Source organism: Magnolia sinica, chromosome 2 (assembly GCF_029962835.1).
Source record: "Magnolia sinica isolate HGM2019 chromosome 2, MsV1, whole genome shotgun sequence".
Lineage (NCBI taxonomy): Eukaryota > Viridiplantae > Streptophyta > Magnoliopsida > Magnoliales > Magnoliaceae > Magnolia > Magnolia sinica.
This window is the reverse complement of record NC_080574.1, coordinates 84749525-84769716: the sequence shown is the minus strand read 5'-3', so window position 1 is coordinate 84769716 and position 20192 is coordinate 84749525.

Below are 20192 nucleotides of genomic sequence, written 5' to 3'. Positions count from 1 at the left end.
GGCACTACAAAATTTGACAATCCTAGGATCTAGAAAACATAGCACTTGCGATCTCCCCCTTTGTCAAAATTGTGACAAAACACACTTCATTAAAATAAGATAAGCATAATTCACACTATAAAGAATCATGCACCAGTTATAAACAGGTCAAATCAATACGCATCAATACTCTCATCAAAACTTTCCCTTACTGTAAAAAAATGCGACCTATGCACGATTCCACATATCACAAGCATGATAAAATTCTCCCCCTTTTTGTCATAATATGACAAAGGAAGGAACCAATAAATGATAATGAAAGTAGATAAATAAGGAAGTACAAGAAGAATAATGAGGAAGAAGAGAATATATGATAATCAAGTTAATTAAATCCATAAGAAAGTATGTTCAAGCATGTCCAAGCCCATAAAATAAGAGAAATTCAAGTCTTAAAAGTTATTATATAACACATATTCAAATACCAATCCAAACCCGAAGAAGGAGTAGGTATGGAGGATCAATTTGATGAAGTCCCTTGTTAATGCGCTTCATATACTTGTGCATATATTTAAATTACATTTCATGAGACACATTCATACTTTCAACCTTCTCCTCAAGTGAGCGCAAACGCACATCAAACTCAGATGGCTGATTATCAAGATCAGTAGTAGAATTGAATTCAATTTCATCAAAAAGGTCATCCAAATTGATATCATCTGGAGGCAAATCACCTTCCTCTGCATTTGTGGCAATAGCTCCACTAGCACCCACATCAACTTGGCATGGGGCTAACATCAAATTCATCTTGTAAATGTTAGAGTTGTTGAATGGTGGTTGGGTAATGGGAGCCTCTCCAACAGGCATAGCCACTAGACCATGGGTGGCTAACATAGTCATAAGATAAGTAAAGGGTATGTCACTGTGACTTGGATAGAGATGGAATTGAATGATGCTATGACAAATTAGAGAAGGAAGACATATAGAGACTTTAGAAATGATAGAATGAAGAATACAAATCATGAATGTAGTAAGTTCGGTTTTGTTACTAGATCGAGAATAGACATTCGAAATGAAAATCCTATGAAGGATTCTGTATCTGGGTAACAGAAACTTGGAGGCGAGCGCATTCCCAGTATTCCATTCCGCCTCTATATTGTATAAATCTCTAGTGAGCATTCGCTTCTCATTTCAGATGGTTTTGCCACTAGAGTACTAATGGGAATACCTTCGTCATTAACTGGAAGCTCCATTAAACCAAAAATAAGATGATGGTCCACATCAATTGGACCTTCTCTGGTCAAAGTAGTAAATATCAGAATTTTAGTAAAAAAATTAGTAATGCAAGCATACATAGCCTACGCAATGGAGCGGTATGCTGGCCCACCCCAATGTAGTATGTTATCCCAACCTACAGATTGAAGGAGAGAAACAATATCAAATGGTGTCACATGAACAAGATTAACAGACCGTTTTACTATCACATTGCATAATCAAATATCCCGCACATGATTGGGATCATCCTCGTGTGACCGAAGGTGGCGCCCCGTGATAAGAGTCGAACGAGAGGAAGAGGGACCACGAGATCTTTTCTGCTTGGTTCTACCCTCCATTTACAATAAAGAAATCAAGGAATAAAGAGATTGTAAAAGAGGTAAAATAGGTTTCTAGTAGATCAGAATTTTTAATAGAAAACCCTAAAAATAACATAAAATATGAAATAAACCACACAATGAAGAAAAGGAAGTGTAAAGGACTTAATCTAGAAGAAAAATGAAAACAATGCACTAACCATGGAGGAATCGAAGATGGGTTCGACCGGTCGAGGTAGGGCTCGTTGGGGAAGAAGACCTAAATGAAGAAAAAGTGATTTTTTTCCAAATAAATGGTCAAACTCGATTTACACGACAGGTTGAGTACATGCTCGACCGGTCGTGCCACGACTGGTCGAGTATGTACTCGACTGGTAGTGCACCTCACAAAAAATGCAATTTTGCATAAAATTTAAATTTTAAAAATTTCAACATAATAAATATATACATTATGATATAAAAAAACATGAATCATCAATTCATATTGCATATACCGAGATCAAATTTTAATTTCGCAAACCTGCTTTTGTCTAGCGATTTTGTGAATATGTCTGCAAGTTAAGTCTCGGTCGGAATATAATCCAAAGAAATTGTCATCTTGTACTAATTCATGAATATAGTGATATCTAATTTCAATATGCTTGGTTCGTGAATGCTGGATTGAATTTTTAGAGATATTGATTGCACTTGAATTATCACAATATAAAACCATGGATTCTTGCTCAAATCCGTAATCGCTTAGCATTCTTTTCATCCACACAAGCTGAGTGCATGCATTACCACCAGCAATGTATTTAGCCTCAGCTGTTGAGATCGATACAGAACTTTGTTTCTTACTTAACCAAGAAACTAAATAGTTCCCTACATAGAAACAACCACCACTGGTTGATTTTCAATCATCAATGTTACCAGCCTAATCAGCATCCGTGTAACCAGCTAATTGCACACTAGTATCTTGTGGATACCAGAGACCAAGATTTGTTGAACTAGCAACATATCGCATAATCCGCTTAACAGTAATTAGATGTGACTCTTTAGGGTCAGATTAATATCTAGCACAAATTCTTATGCTAAATGCAATATCAGGTCGGCTCGCAGTTAAATAAAGCAAACTACTTATCATACTGCGATACAACTTAGGATCTATACTCTTACCTGCAAAGTCCTTTGAGAGTTTTAAAGTAGTACCAATTGGAGTATCAAAATTTTTCCCACTCTCAAATCTGAACTTTTTAATTAAGTTCAGAGTATATTTAGTTTGAGAGATAAAGAAATCATCAGGTAGCTGTTTAACTTGCAACCCTAGGAAATAATTTAGTTCTCCAATCATGCTCATTTCAAATTTAGACTTCATAAAATCTGCAAACTCAACAGTCATGTTAGCACAGGTAGATCCATAGATAATATCATCAACATAGATTTGCACTATTAATATGTGATCATTATGTTTCTTCACAAACAATATCTTATCAACACTTCCCATTATGAAGTTATGACTTAATAGAAACTTAGTCAACTTTTCATATCATGCCTTGGGAGCTTGTTTGAAACCATAGAGTGCCTTTTTTAGGCGGTAGACATGATTAGTATGCTTACGGTCTTCAAATCCCATTGGTTGTTCAACATACACTTCTTCATGTAAATCGCCGTTCAAGAAAGCACTCTTTACATCCATTTGATATATTTTGAACTTTCTAAAGCACGCAATGGATATAAATAGTTTGATTGATTCAAGACGAGCTACTGGGATAAAAGTCTCATCATAATCGATGCCTTCAATTTGAGTGTACCCTTGTACAACTAGCCTAGCCTTGTTTCTGATAATATTACCAAGTTCATTAGACTTATTTTTAAAAATTCATTTTGTTCTGATAATGTGTTTATCTTTCGGTCCTGGAATTAAGTACCAAATATCATTTCTAATAAATTGATTGAGATACAATCTAGTTTTCGTCAGTAAGAGCTTCTTTTACGTTAGTCAGTTTTATCTGAGATGTAAAGCACACGTAGTTACACATATCTTCAAGTTGTTTACGAGTGCGCATACCAGTGAGAGGGTTTTCAAGAATTTGATTAGAAGGATGATCTTTAACTGTCCTCAGTTCAGTGTTATTTTGACTTGATGAAGAGGCTGGTTTATCAATTAAAAGAACTTCATCATTTTTTAAACTTAAGACATGTGTATTCAAGTGATCGTTAATAACCACATTAATGGACTCTTAAATTACACTAGTCCTCTTGTTAAGAACCTGATACCCTCGACTATTTAGAGCATACCCTAAAAATTTCCCTTCATCACTTTTGGTATCAAACTTACCCAGATTTTCTTGGTCACGTAAAATGTAGCACTTGTTGCCAAAAACTCGAAAGTATTTGACAGTAGACTTCTTATCAAATCACATTTCATAAGCCATTTTACCACTTAATTTTCTAGTGTAAATGCGATTAATTATATAACAAGTAGTATTTACGGCTTCGGCCCAAAGATTTTTAGGGAGTTTCATACTATTTAATATTAAATTCGCCATTTCTTGAAGTACTCTATTTTTTCTTTCTACTACACCATTTTATTGTGGTGTTTTGGGTGTAGAAAATTCATGTGATATTCCTTAATCACTGTAAAACTTCTCAAAATTGCTATTTTTAAATTTTGAACCATATCACTACGGATCTTAAAGACTTATGATTCTTTTTTAGTTTGGATACATTTAAGTACCCTCTTTACCTTATCAAGAGTTCTTGATTTGTCTCTTAAGAAGACTACCTAAGTGTACCTAGTAAAGTCATTAACAATTACCAGAATGTACTTCTTACCACCTCGACTCTCTGTTCTTGTTGGTCTAATGAGATCCATTTGGAGAAGTTCTAGTGGTTTAGATGTGGCATTGGAGTTCACCTTTTTATGAGTGCTCCTAGTTTGTTTACCAATCTGACACTCGCCACATATATTGTCTACTTTTTGTATTTTGGGTAGACCTCTTACCAACTCTCTTTTGCTCAATCTATACAAGTTGCGGTAGTGTACATGTCTGAGGCATTTATGCCACAATTCGGTTTCATCAGTATGGACCATGTAGCACGATAGATTAGATGAGCTTGAATCACTCACAATGTAGCAATTTTTAGAAGTTTTGCAACCATTTAATTTTACAGAACCATTTTTATTTAAAATTTCACACACCGGTAAATTTTACACTGATTATTATCGCATATTTGAGAGATGCTTAATAAATTGTGTTTTAACCCTTCTACATATAAAACATTCTCAAATAGAGGGAGGTTAAAGAGCCGAACCGTACCTTAGCTAACAATCCTGCAGTTGCTACCATCACCGAATGTGACTGAACCATCAGTCATGTCTTTAAGATTGGTGAATAATCCTTTGTCACCTGTCATATGTCTGGAGCATCCGCTGTTCAGGTTTCACTTTGAATGGCTTGAAGCTTTGAAAGTAGTGTGGGCAACCAAACATGTAACCATAGGGACCCATTTCATTACAGTTTTGGGTTTAGGAGTATAGTTGGTCTTCTTATGTTTGAAGTTGTTATAAGGCCAACCCATTGAGTTAGATTTTAAGAGCTCCTTAAGTAAGTCAACAATTTTCTCAGCTAAAGGATTATGATTCTGATTTTTATAGTTAATATGGTTGCTTTTAGGTTTTAAACTTTGAAAAGTCTTAGCATTTTTGGAATAATTTTGATTCAGACTTTTTCCTTTTGAGTTAGAAGACTCCCCTTTCACAAATTTGGGAGGAGTATTCTTATGTTTGGGAGGAATACTTTTGTTGTAGCCTAATCCAGATTGATCACTACATTTTCTAGATTCGGATAAGAGTTTTTCTAGTTTAGGATTTCCTTGGGCATACCTCCATGTGTCTTTTAAACTCAAACGTGAAGAGACTTCTAGTTTCATTTTTCGGATTTTAGGTTTTCAACAAGGGAGGTTTTGAAATCTAAGTCGCACTTAGTTTTTTCAAAACAATCTGAAATGTGTGATTTTTCTAGGACTAGATTATCAAAATTTTCTTTAAGTTTTGAAAACTTTTCTTTCTGAAGTTTTAGTTTTACAACAATTTTGCAACTTTCCTTGTTAGGGCATTATAAGCATCTTGAAGATCATCTTCATTTTCATGGTCACTATTTAGATTTTCTTCACTGGTTGAATCATCATTATCTGAAAAAGTGAACTTGGCTAGAGTTATTAGGGCTTTAACATCATTACCCGACTCGGTTTCAGAATCTTCGGACTCAGAAGAAGCTTCGGAGAAGGAAGATTCATCCTATGTAGCCAACATACTTTTCTTTTTGGGTTTGTCCTTTTTAGGACATTTGTTTGCTAAATGCCCATATTCATGGCAGTTGTAACATTGGCTATCTTTTAAAGATTTCTAAGTTTTAGATCTAGATCTTTTCTTTTCATTAGGTTTTTGAACATCAACCCTCTTTTTACTTTTGAAAATCTTGTAAAACTTTTTTGCTAAAAGGGCCATATCATCTTCAAAATTTTTAGAAGACTTAAGGGCGATGGATTTACATTTAGGAGCTTTAAAGTTTAACTCATAGGTCTGTAAAGAACCAACCAATTCTTCTACCCTGATATTATCCGTATCATGAAGTTCCTGGATTGCAGCCACCTTTGAATTGAACCGTTCAAGCAATGAGTGCAGTATCTTTGTACAGACTTTACTTTCTGGGATTTTATCACCAAGACCCCACATAGAGTTGACAATGTCATTCAATCTTGTATAGAAGTCCATGAAAGTTTTACTTTCTTCCATACGTATTTTCTCAAATTTGGTTGTGAGGATTTGGACTTTAGATTTCTTGACAATTGTTGTTCCCTCATGTGTCATTTTCAAAACATCCCAGGCTTGCTTCGCAGTATCACAGGATATAATTATCTTAAATTCATCCGGTGATAGTGTGCAATTTATAGCATTTAAAGCATTTGCATTGGCACTACTCTCACTTTTCTAAAGAGCGGACCAAGAAAAGTAAGGTGATACTTTTACAGTTTTAGATCCGTCGGTACTAGTTACTTCAGTGGTAGGAGGGGTCCAATTGGTCATTATGGCTTGCCACACGCTCTCATCCATGGATTTTAAGAAAATCCTCATTCTAGCTTTTCAATAGGCATAATTGGAGCCATCATATGATGGAGGCCTAGTGACTAAAAGGCTATCAAAATTTGGCATCTTAAAAAGCTTAGATCGATTAGCTCAGGAAATTAATCCAAAAATATATATTAAAGCAAGCTATTAGGCTCTAATACCACTTGAAAAGGCAGAGCTAAGAGTCCGGGGGGGGGGGGGGGAATAGGACTATACCAAATTAAAAATTAAATGTAAAAATAAATAAAAGTAAATAAAGATAGCACTTAAACAATCCCACAAAGCATAAATGAATAACAACCTCAAATATAAAAGTATTGAGAGGTTAATACAGATGTTGTTCTAAGGACAACCTTACACCAAATGCCAATGGTTTATGGTAGGACAACCTAATTCCTAGAACGGTCTGTGTATTAAAATATCAAACTGATATAGAGGAATAAAGAATAAAATAGCAAAGAAAATAACTAAGCTATTACAACATTCCCACACTTGCATAAAAAGATTACAACATTCTCCACAAATGCTTAAAAAGGAAATTATAACATCCACATAATGCCACAATCAATCATTCACCACAAGGCCAGAAATTATAGTGGTTCACTTGTGTGTATACTACCTGTTTAGAAAAACAGCCACACAATTACTCTACTCCCAATATCCTCACACAGTGGATATTGGCATTCACTATGCAATAGGATTTTCAAGGTTCACCTAAAACCTTCACAATTGTATCTTTCATGTGGGCTTACACAATTCAAAAATCCCACACTCTGAGTTTTCTGGATCACCTTAGACAAACCAAAAGAAAGAGATTTTTCCTGGCACAATCTCAAAGAAACCAAAAGAATAGATTTACAGAAATGTAAAATACTTATCTGGATATTCTCCTTTGATGCAGCCTGGTAGAACCAATTCGGAGTAGAAGTTTAATGTAGATGTTCAATGTCCACACTCACTTATGAAAATGTTCTAGGTTCTAAATAGATTTTAGATTTAAATCACCTTGGGCTAGCTTGATTTGATTTTGATTCCAAGAAATAGGAAAACTTCAATCCCTTCTTCAAATAAGATTGGAATATAGAATACAAAATCAAATGTAAAAAGCTAATTAAAGAGAACATTAAATGAGCACTAAATAGCTTAAGAATATCACAAACTTATCTCTCAGAGTGGTGTCTTGATTTTACTTGAATTTAATTGAAAAACTCTGAAAATCGTGCTCATTTATAAGTGCAGAAACTACTCACTCGACTAGCCCAGAGGTCAGCTCGACTGGTTAAAGGACCAACAAACTTTTAAAAATTCAGACGTGATAAGATAAAGTTGTTTCACGACTGGTTGAGTGGGAGGTTCAACCGGTCCAGTGGCCTGCACAACCGGTCGAGTCCTGTTCACGACTAGTTGTGTGAGACCCAATTTAGTTGCTGGACTTTGAGTCGAGCCTGCTCGACTGGTCGAGCACTGTTCACTCGACTGTTCGAGCACTGTTAACTCAACTAGTCAAGCAGTCTCCAAGACTGGTCGAGGATCCAACAAAAAATCCTAAAAATTAGTAATAAACCTTGGACTGGTCGAGGAAATTCTTAAACTGGTCGAACCAGTACTAGGACTAGTCGAACATAGGCTAAGACTAGTCGAGAAACATCCTATACACTTATAAAGTGACCCAATTTAAGTATGCAATCAATATGACCTAACCTATGGTTAATCTAGGGTCATTCATACCTTATAAGCGAGGTTTGAGCATTGAAACATCTTTTGCTTTGGTTGATAGATGATCTTGACGTATATGAAGCTTGACATCTTGAAGTATGTTAAAGCTTGAACTTGTAACACGTTGAAGCTTGAGTTTGAAACACTTTGAAGCTTGAACTTGAGGTACTTTTGAAGCTTGAACTTGAGTTACTTGTGAGTTGCATTTCACCTTGAGCTTACTAGAAGCTTAAGAGCTTGAACTATCACTAGATGTTGTTCTTGAACTCTTATACTTGTGATGCTTGAATCTTGAAATGGATCATCTTGAACTTGAAGACGAACTAAACATGATACAGATTCCAAGATGTTTTGGCACTACAAAATTTGACAATCATAGGAGCTAGAAAACATAACACTTATAGGTTTTCACATTGATTATCCTTGTTCTGCTTCTCAAATAACCCAAGCTGGAGAACAGAGCTGTTTGGGATGTTAATGGCCAGGCTTGGACGTAGAATCAAAGGCCCGATTACTGAACCTTCATGCACTGGCCTGACTTCTAGACCTCATTAATTTATGTTGGAAGTTCTTAGGGGGATCACAAGTTCTGCTCAGAGGTGGAAATTCTGAGTTGTGCACAACACCGAAACGTTGTTATGTTGATCGGGTTCTGTGTCGAGGATAGGAAAAGGTTTCTAGTTTATGAATGTATCTGTAATGGACACATGATTCCCATCTTTATGGTAGGTCCTTTGGTATCCATGGTAAGATACATGTGTGCAGAAAATTATGAAACACTACTGAGTTTTTTCATGAGATTGTCAGATGTCCTCAATTTAACCCAACCATGCATATCCTAAAATTGTGAGGAAGAATTATGTTACCTGAATAATTTCATGATAGAATTACCCATTCCTTTGGACTTGTTAGAGCCATTACAAATGGGCCTCTTCTAGATTTATCTATTGCTGCATTTTGGGAGCATTTTGTAATCAAACTGTAGCATTGAGGGTATTGGCTATCATTAGAAAAAAAAAGTCTGAAACGGCAAGGCATGATAATCTCCCACACACCAATGCCCTGAATCTGGAGGGATGTTTTCTGTTCCTTTTAGGAACTTGAACTCTTGTCTTTCTTCTACTTTCAAAGCATAACTGTTGCAACAATGGTTCCTGACAATCACCCCAAATAACAAGTTGGTGGAATTTGTTTGATCAAATAATATATTTTTGGGTTAGACAAAATAATTTTTTTAGGAAACCTCTGAGTGATCACAATTTGATACCATGGGCAATTTGGATATGCTAAATTCTAGATTAATGATTATGGGATTCACCTCTAATCGTGCTTGGCAGATCCACAAGAAAGACTTTATTATCCATATATAACAAAACATACTTGTGGCATAGGTTATGCATTATTGGATCTTCTAAGAAGATTTCAACTTATCTTTAAGTCTAGTAAAAAATTTTTAATGCAAGGAACGGGTTTACATCAGAGAAATATAAATTATTAAGGAAACAAGAGTGATTGGAACCTTTGGGTAAATCTAGGAGGATAACAATAACCTTTTTTTCCTTTTATTCTTTTTGTTGGCAAATGATGAATAAAATGAAATTAGCACTTGTTCTTCTGCTAGGTACCTCGCATAGAGTATGAAATTATGGTAATGACTGCTTTAGTTGAAGTAGAAATATGCCAATATGTCCTAGAGGGGGGTGAATAGAAATTTTTAATATTTTATGACAATTTAAAATCCTATCACTCTAATCCTAAAAATAAGCATACATTAGGATTACTACAGAGTAACTCTACTGGCTTCCAAGTCCCGTAGAGGATCCAATCATAAAACTATTTGAGAGATAAACAACATGCAAATCAGTTTATGATGGATATGACTATGTGTGTGAGGCATGATCTCAGATAATCAAGTATGAAAGTATTTAAGTAAATCTCATAAGTAATGGAAGACAATAGCAATCTAAAACACTATCATTTTTATAGTGGTTCGACATCTTGTCTACTCCATTACTGGAAAACGCACTCAACCCTTGAGTGTATCGGATCTCACTAAAGAGGTTTCATAATAGGTACACCTCAAACCAGTGATTTTAAATCAGGTTCACCTCTAACCAGTTCAACTTACACTTAGGCTTACATAATGTGTTTACATGAAACTGTTTATGCTCCTATGAGCAAGGGTCAACACTCTTTTTGAGCTAGTGGCGGCCATATTTTCACTTTTCACACTTCTTTCTCTCATGGGAAAGAAGAGGGCTTCCACGGATAAAGCCGGGTCTAGCCGCCCTACCCCATTCAAGGAGGTAGAATGGCGCCGAGGCTAGCACAAGCATTGATTAGGAGCTAAGGATGAAGCGTGATCTCAATCCCCAGATTCCTCTCGAAAGTGCTCTACTAGCGGATATGGCACATGGAAGGTTTCAAGGCGATAGGGTTCTTTTTGGAGCACACGTGGATGAGAAATCATTTGGGCTTTATCCGGGGATGGATCTCCTGTTGGACGCTGGGTGGGGTCCCATATTTGAGGAAAAGTCCCGTGCGAATGAGAGCACTATTCGAGCCTTCTACGTCCATATACGAGAGCCATTGCTGGAGCCTTTATAGTTCTCTATCCCCGTGGGAAGGTGGGAAACCATTGTCAATGTGGACTTGATAGCCTGACTCATGGAGATGCCGCGTGGAGAGGTACATGCTAGCAAGAGAAATCTTAGGAGCGTGTGTGAAAGAGATCATCGCACGTGATTTCTTTATGGCTGACTGATCCACTGGAATCGAGGTAATAACCTCCTGGCGTCCGAGATGACTCTTGACTTCTGCCTGCTCCACCACATCTTCACATACAATGTGTATCCTAGGTGGAGCAATTGCAGCGAATGCACGCGTTTGATGGTAGACTTCCTATACCGACCTGGGTAAGGAGACAAGTTGTGCTTGCATACGTATGTACTACTATAGATAGTTCAGACCACACGTTCTCCTAGGACAGACATTTCACTCCCATTCGGTAGAATTATATGCAAGCTTGCTCATGAATTTGGCTACAGACCTGGCTCAGAAAAGCTTGTGCCAATCCATTTCATCAATGACTCTACTCTCAACAACATGGGTATTGGGCCACAACAATGTCAAGCCCGACTCGATGAGAGTGAGGATGACACGGGAAGTGAAGAGGAAGAACGTGACGAAGAAGAGGATGTAAATGAAAGAGAAGAAGGAAGTGAGGAAGAGGAAGAGCAATAAGAGGAAGAAGAGGAGGCCCAAGACTCTGATGGGGACTCTCCACCTACTACACATGAGCACCACCGCGATCAGACTACTTTAGAAGCCCGCTTGGCTCAAATTGAGGAGGGCCAGGTCGCATTGCGACAGGAGGTCAGAGAGACCTGGGCCGAGCTTGAAGAGAATAAGACCTTCATGAAACAGAAATTTAAGAAGGTATCTCGCACCTTGAAGGCTCACCTGTGCTGCATGCAGGACAAGGGTGCTCCTCCTCCATCGCTAGATTCTGACGACTAGTCCTATGTTGTGGTCATCTTTGGGTTTTCTTTGCTTTCCTGTTTCCTATATTATAACCTTGATAGGGTTAGTAGTAGGGTAGATTTGATAGTATGTTTGGTGTTTAAAGCTTTGTTAGATTTAGCTCACATGCATCTTCGGTCATGATCCATGTGAAAAAAAAAACTACATCTCATGTATTGTGATAAATTTTGTTAAATGAAATGCATGCAGCTCCTTTCGCTATGAAATGTATAGAATGCTTGAGAAATTGAGTGTTGTTATGTAAAACTTGCACATGTTGCACCTTATGTTGTGTATAGGGAATGCCACCTAAGGCCACTCGGAGTATGACACGCCTTACACTTGGCGAATCGATTGACGGGGCACCTCCCCAAAGCGATAGCCACACAGACACCAGTTTGGGCCCGAATCACAAGACTATGCTGGATTCTCAGTCGGCCACTGGCCCCAGAAATGGGCGGACACCTTTTGCACCACCGCTTCTAGAACAGAACTATGCGTTTTCATCGATGCCCCACATGTATCAGGCTCCTCCTCCTGATAGGCTGGAGTAGATGATGCTCCTTATGTAGCAATAGCAGCAGTAGCAGCTTTGGACCACTATTGCTGGGGCCCTTGCCCAGAACATGAAAGTGGTTCCGCCTACACCACCTATGCACCTTGCTGGAAACATGGGTGCCAGCGGCTTGTTCGATCGATTTCAGCGCTTCTAACCTCCTACTTTTATGGGTATTCCCAAACCCGAGGAGGCCGAGTATTAGCTTGACTGCATCTCTAAGATGCTGAAGTCGCTGCACTGTACTGAGGTAGAGCAGGTTGAGTTGGTCACCTACACGTTCGAGAAGGAAGCCAGTCTCTGGTGGGATAGCATCCTTCGGACCGTTGCTCCTGGTTACGTATGGACATGGGAGGCTTTTGAGACATGTTTCCACGGGAAGTATTTCCCTCTTACCTACCATAATGAAAAGGATGAAGAGTTCTTTCACCTCCGACAGGGTGGGATGAGTGTGGTGGAATACGAGAATAGGTTCATGGAGTTGGGCAGATACGCTCCTTTGATCCTAGCGAACGAGCCGATGAAGATGCGGCAATTTTCTGAGGGTTTGCGGCCCGAGATCCACTCAAAGATGTGTTGCGCTAGCATTAACAATTATGCTGAGCTAGTGAGCATGTCCCTGTGAGCTGAGAAGGATGGGGATAGGCTATCCCGTATACATGTACCATGGTTCCTAGGCCTTGACCAGATTTGTCGAGCAGACCGGCCATGTGCAGATTCTCCTCCTCGGCTTATGGCTCCATCGACATCGCCGAGGTGACTTGATGTATGGTGCACCTACTGCAAGAGGTTGGGCCATTCTGACACTTATTGCTTCACTAGGATGAGGGACAACGGCTTCATGCCCCCTCAGAAGATTAATCGTTAGATGCCACTAGCTATCTCGGCTCCACTTCTATGATCAACACCTCCTACACAGCCTTCTTATAGGCCACCTGTACCTCGATTTAGGCCACCTCAATGGCTTATGACACCGCTGTCGAACTGTTCTCAACAGGCACGAGTACATGCGCTTGCAGCTGAAGCATCTGAGTCAGTAGTTAAATTGCCTTTAGCCTTTGAGATCACTACCCACATCCAAGGTACACCTGTATTTCTGTTAGTGGACACTGGGTCCACTATTTTGATGATATCGTGTTCTATGGTCAAGACCTTAGGGCTGAATATGACCCCTATGGTTGGGGTGAGAGTTATCGTAGCAGCAGGAACTTTTACAGAAGCCACTAAGTTGTGTGGGGGATGCTTGATAGATTTAGGGAGCAGAACGATATGCATTGACCTAATTGTAACCACGATATACCATTACAACGTCATCCTCGGCATGGATTGGCTTATTGAAATGAGGGCCGAGATCGACTATGAGACCTGACTGGTGACGACACACGGACTCGAAAACATGACCTTTACATTCCCCATTCAGGTCAGTTGCCCCTTCCGGGTTCTTTGTTATTCTTCCCTATTGAAATATCGTAATGGTCTGACACTTGGAAACACGCCTGTGGTCGATGACTTCTGGGAAGTGTTTAAGACGATACCTAGATTACCTCCCCAGCATGAGGTCGAATTTACTATCGACCTTGTGCCTGGTGCGACGCCCATTTCCTTACCCACGTATCGCATGCCTCCATGTGAAATGGAGGAATTGAGGAGACAGATTGATGACCTGTTGGATTTAGGCTTCATACGGCCTAGCGTACTCCTTGGGGAGCACCTATACTATTTGTGAAGAAGAAAGATGGATCGCTGCGATTGTGTATTGACTATCGTAGATTGAACTAAGTGATGGTGAAGAATAAGTATCCTTTGCCAAGGATAGATAACCTGTTCGATCAGTTCAAAGGAGCACAATATTTTTCAAAGATAGACTTACAGTCAAGGTATCATCAGTTGTGCATCAGGGATGAAGACGTGCAGAAGACAGCATTCAGAACCAGCTTTGGGCACTATGAGTTCTTTGTGATGTCATTTGAACTCACAAACACACCCACCGTGTTCATAGACCTGATGAACTGAGTGTTTCGGCCGTATCTGTACCGATTCGTCATCATATTTATAGATGACATACTAATATACTCTAAGAGTTGGGAAGATCACGAGGAGCATCTGCAAGCAATCTTTGATACGCTCAGGAAGAACCAGTTGTTTGCTCAGTACAAGAAGTGTGACTTCTGGAAAGAATAGGTCAAGTTCCTAGGACATGTAGCGTCTAAGGAAGGAATAGCTGTGGACCTTGCTAAGGTCGCTGCAGTTCAAGACTGGGAGCAGCCCAGTTCGGTTACTGAAGTCAGGAGTTTCCTTGGCCTGGTAGGTTATTATCGTCGATTTATTAGGGACTTTTCCAAGATAACTAGACCGTTGTCTCAGCTCACACGGAAAGATCTCAAGTTTGCCTAGAATGAGAAGGCAGAAGCAGCCTTTCAGGAACTGAAGGACAGATTGACATCTGCACCTGTGCTAGTATTACTAGAGTAAGAGGTTAAATATATGATATACATTGACGTGTCTCGTGTTGGTTTGGGTTGTGTTGTAATGCAGAAGGACAGAGTGATTGGTTATGCTTCGTGACAGTTGAGGAAGCACGAGGAAAACTACCCTATGCACGACCTAGAGTTGGCGACTGTCATCTTCGCATTAAAGCTCTGAAGTCATTACCTCTATGGATAGGAGTTCGAGCTCTTTTACGGCCACAAGAGTCTCAGATACATATTCACGCAGAGAGACCTGAATATGAGGCAGCAATGATGGATGAAAACCTTGAAAGACTTCAAGTTCGAGGTCTGCTACTATCCTGGCAAGGCCAACCTTATGGTAGACGCGTTGAGCCGTAAGAAGATGATAGCATTTGCGGCTCCGCTAATGATAGACGAGTGGAACATGGTAGAATTTATGCGAGACTTTAAGCAGAAACTTACGGTAGAGGAACCGTTTGAGAGCATTGCACATATTCATGTGCAGCCACTTATCAATGACCGAATCATAGTGGCTTAGGGGGAAGATGAATGGTTAATAGAGTTGAGGAAATGAGCTTGTGATGATGCAAACTCTGAATGGAGAGTTGGTATGGATGGGGGTTTACGTTATCATGGCTGCCTATGCGTCCCAAATCTTCATGATTTGAGAAGGGAAGTTCTCGAAGCTGGTCATAATTCGAAGATGGCGATGCATCCTGGTAGTATGAAGATGTTTCGAGATATGAAACGGTCGTACTGGTGGAAAAACATGAAGGCCCACATAGTAGACTATGTATTCCGTTGTCTCACATGCCAGCAGGTCAAGGCCGAGCATCGCCGACCTCTTGGTTTACTTCAGCCCATGCCCATAGCTGAATAGAAATGGGATTTCATCTCTATGGATTTCATTTCGGGCTTACCAAAGATGAGGAAGGGACATAACTCCATTTAGGTGATTGTGGATCGATTGACGAAATCGGCTCTTTTTCTTCCTATTAAAGTTCCAAACTCAGCAGATGATCTGGCCAGGCTGTACATCAAGGAGATAGTATGTCTGCATGGAGTTCCTATGGAGATCGTGTCGGATCGAGACACGCAATTCACATCTATCTTCTGGACTCGTATCCAGGAAGCAATGGGTGTGAAACTGAAGTTCAGTACTGCGTTCCACCCACAGACGGATGGGCAGATTAAACGGGTGCATCAGGTGTTGGAAGATATACTGCAAGCTTGTGTGCTTAATTTCAAAGACAGTTGAGATGACAGTCTTCCTTATGCTGAGTTCACTTATAACAACAGCTTTCAGGCGAGTATTGGCATGGCCCCCTATGATGTACTGTATGGGTGTCCATGTATAGCACTGCATTGTTAGGCAGAGGTTGGCGAGAAGAGTTTGATTGGCCCAGAGTTAGTATAGGTGACCTCAGAGAAGATCGACGTTATTAGGCTTCGACTTCTTGCAGCACAGAGTAGACAGAAGAGTTACGTCGATACGAGGCAGCGATTGCTAGAGTTTGAGGTCGGGGACCATATATTCCTAAAGGTTTTTCCGATGAAGGGAGTCCTTTGGTTTGGCAAGAAGGGAAAACTCACATCGAGATTCATTGGCCCATTCCAGATACTAGATCGAGTTGGTGTGGTAACGTACTGCCTTGCTTTGCCCACACCACTCGCCGACGTGCACAACGTATTTCATGTAACGATGCTGAAGAAATATGTTCCTGATCCTTTCCACATTATAAAATGGGAGCGAATACAGTTAAGTGAAGATGTCTCTTATGTACTGTGACCGACACATATCCTAGACAGGAAGGAACAGGTGTTGCATAGTAAGGTTATCCCGCTTGTGAAGGTGCTATGGACACATCACACTGAGGAAGAGGCTACTTGGGAAATAGAAGTCGAGGTCCTCAGGAACTACCCTCAAATTCTCGAGGAGTACGAAAAGGTACTAATTTCGAGGATAAAATTTTTCTTTAAGGGGGGTAGATTATAACGTCTCGAAAAAATTCATATAATGACCCAAGTACCACCTTAGGCAGAAATTGCTTAGGACCGAATCCTTTAGAAATTCGATAAAAATTAATTAAGTAATAAACTGAATTAAGTGGCGAATTAGCTTGAATCACTTTCTATACGAACTGCAAGATCCAAAACCAGTAGAATCACTAACTCTATATTACCTAGAAATCTACGATCAATCTCAAAACCCAGTTGCTCTCGGGAGTATCTTGAAACTCCGTATTAGACCTATACCGTGCGTCGAAAGTCTGATTAATGCGAAACTATACGGTTATGACCGCCTTACTGGGCTTGGCAAACATCTCGAGAATCAAGTTCAAATAGTATCCAGAAATGCACAACTTAAGCCCGGAGCGAAGTGTGTGAGAAACGTGAATATCTTTAGAAAATGAACTCAAACTTAAGTAATTTTGGCCGTTTGCTTGCAGGCTAAATTTAAGGTTTCAGACCGTCAGATTCTGACCCAACTACACCCTTGGATTAGGGAAATTTCCCTACACATGTCAGTGTACTTGTGGCCCTGATCGAGTGACGATGGTCGTTGAACTGAAACTGGTCCTCCACGGTCGATCCACAATTTTGATCAGACTGAAATCTTAACCTGACATGGATCCATTGTTAGGAAACTTTCTCTAGACCGTGTGCAAACAATGGACCTCCAGATGAGCTCCATTGGCACGAAACAGCCACTCTTTGGCTATAACGTAAGTATACCATGGCCCTGGGGCCATTGACATCAGTTGTGGGCCTATATAAGGGCCTTAACCCACCCCTCTCTTATTCCATACGAATTTTCTAAACCCTATGAGAGAGAATAGAGAAAAGAGAAGGAGAAGGTGAGGAGAAGTGAGAGAGAGTTGTGGTTTGTTGCTGGGATTTATTCCCGCCACTCTATGTGCTAAATCCCTTCTTCTGTGTCGCTATACCGGCAATTTTGACTCCATTTTTGGGTAAGGAATCCTAACCTTAATCTGTTTTAGGTATCCAAATAGGTAGATCGATGAAAGAGCTAACCTATTTCATGCTATAGGTAGCCATTGTGCTGTAAACAAAGACGTAGTGTACGAACCAAGTTCGTAATAGGCGTACTGACGAAAGGTGCGGACTATAAACATTTAGGTTATGGTTTTCAAGGCTTTCAATGTCAGTTAATGATTTATGATTGACTTGATTGCTGTCACATGTACTTAGATGCGATGTTTTCCATGTATTATACATTTATATGAACTATGTTGAATATAATGCATTTCATGTGTTTGTTGAAATGTTTGAATGAATTTGGAATCATGACTTGTGCTTGCCATGATTATTGATTGAGAATACATGATTGTTGTATGTGTGGCAACTCCTTTGTGGAAGGATTTGCTACAATATATGTTATGATAAATTTATTATATGTATGTTAATGTGTAGTCTAAGTGTTTGATAAATTGCCTGAATGAGAAAATACTGATTAAAATGTATTTTATAAGGGTGTTGAGATAAGATTCACAACTACCTTAGCTACATGTATAGATTCCTTCTTATAACCTAAATCCAATTACGTGATTTATGTATGAAATGCATGTGTATGATGTCATGTTCACTATGTGTTATATAAAATGCTCGAATGGTTGTAATTCTTAGATTGTTTATTCAATACTATTATGACTACCATATGTGAGTGCTATTGTTTTGGAGTGTGATTGGGGCTACAATGTAGTCCAGGCAATCGGTAACGACTTCCGATCGAGTGGCTGAATCAGTTTCGCCACCACGGACACGTTCGATGAATCCGAATCATACGGTGATTATCGATAATGGTTAGGCCACAAGGAGTGCGTATGCGCTCTATGTCAATCAATTTAGCGTGCGGTCATACCAATCAGACCTGCCAAGTAACCCGATCGGCCTAATGTATGTTCACCATGTATGGATGCTACTGCTTAAATCTAAGGTACCACTTACCATTGAAAAGCCTATTTAACCTTGCTATCATGATCTGCTAAGACTCATGAGTTGGGCATGGTGGTATGGGATACTGTGTTTGAGCTGTCGACCTACACTGGGGTGACGAGCCTCCTCGTAGTGTCTAGTAAGCAAACCAAACTTGTGAGCTAAATACGGTGGTATGAGACACTGTATTTGAGTCGTCGGCCTATGCTAAGGTGACGAGCCTTTCCCTTAGTGACCTCGAGTAAAACTAGGCCTACACCGAGGTGACGAGCCTCCCATAGTGACCTAAACTTGCATGTCCACTGTTTTTAAATCAGGGTTGACGTTGCTCTATGACTTGCCTATCGTATGTGATTAGCTTCCCAAATCTGCTGTATGAATAGGTCTAATTAAGAACTTAGTTAACACGACCATGCACCGCATTGCATGTGCCTTTAGCGTGGGAGTTGAGCACAGTGAGAGTTCAACATACGCGACTCTAAGATGATGTCGCAGAGGGAGTGCAGGCGAGGGCATGCATCATTAATACATATCATCCTTGCATTATTAAAAGTACTTAGGACATAATTATTGTACTGTTTTATTATTACTGCTTGATTGAATTGATAACATGTTAACCTTTGCCTTATAACTCCACTGAGTTGATCACTCACTCCCACTCTGGGACGGTGTTTTAAAATACCAACCAGACTCTGTTGTAGTTTCAGATGATGGCGAGACTTACGAGTTAAAGCCGGCCTGCTATAACGATGAGGAGGAGTTCTCCTGCATCCAACTCTCTAGCGGGTCTATGTAGACCTGGAGTTGCGTCGACGAGGCTACAGGGATATGAATTAGTTAAAAATCACACTTTTTATTTTGTATATTTTGGAACTATACATGTAATTATTTAACCTGGTATCATGTTCATACTCTGGGGGACTTACAACCACTTATATGCATTATATTTTAACACAGTCTTCCGCTTGCATAATCAAATCGTCTCTGGAGTATAATATGCTAATTTGCTGTAATCCCATTCATGTTTAATGCACTAATACGGACAATATTTAATTATCATTATCTATGTTGCATAAGTGATGCGTTGGAACTCAGGAGCAAAGCTTCTACTCGACCCCCAATTTTCAGGGCGTTATACTAATTGACAAACTAGGGTAATTTCAGAGTACACCCAAAGTGGGCAAATTATAGAAAAAGCAGTCATCTATTCCTTTAGAGTGGTACTTGTGGAGCTTGTTATAGGGTGGAAAGCTGTGGACATCAACTGGCCCAAGGGCTAGCAATGCCTAACTGAATGGGTAAATAACAGGCAT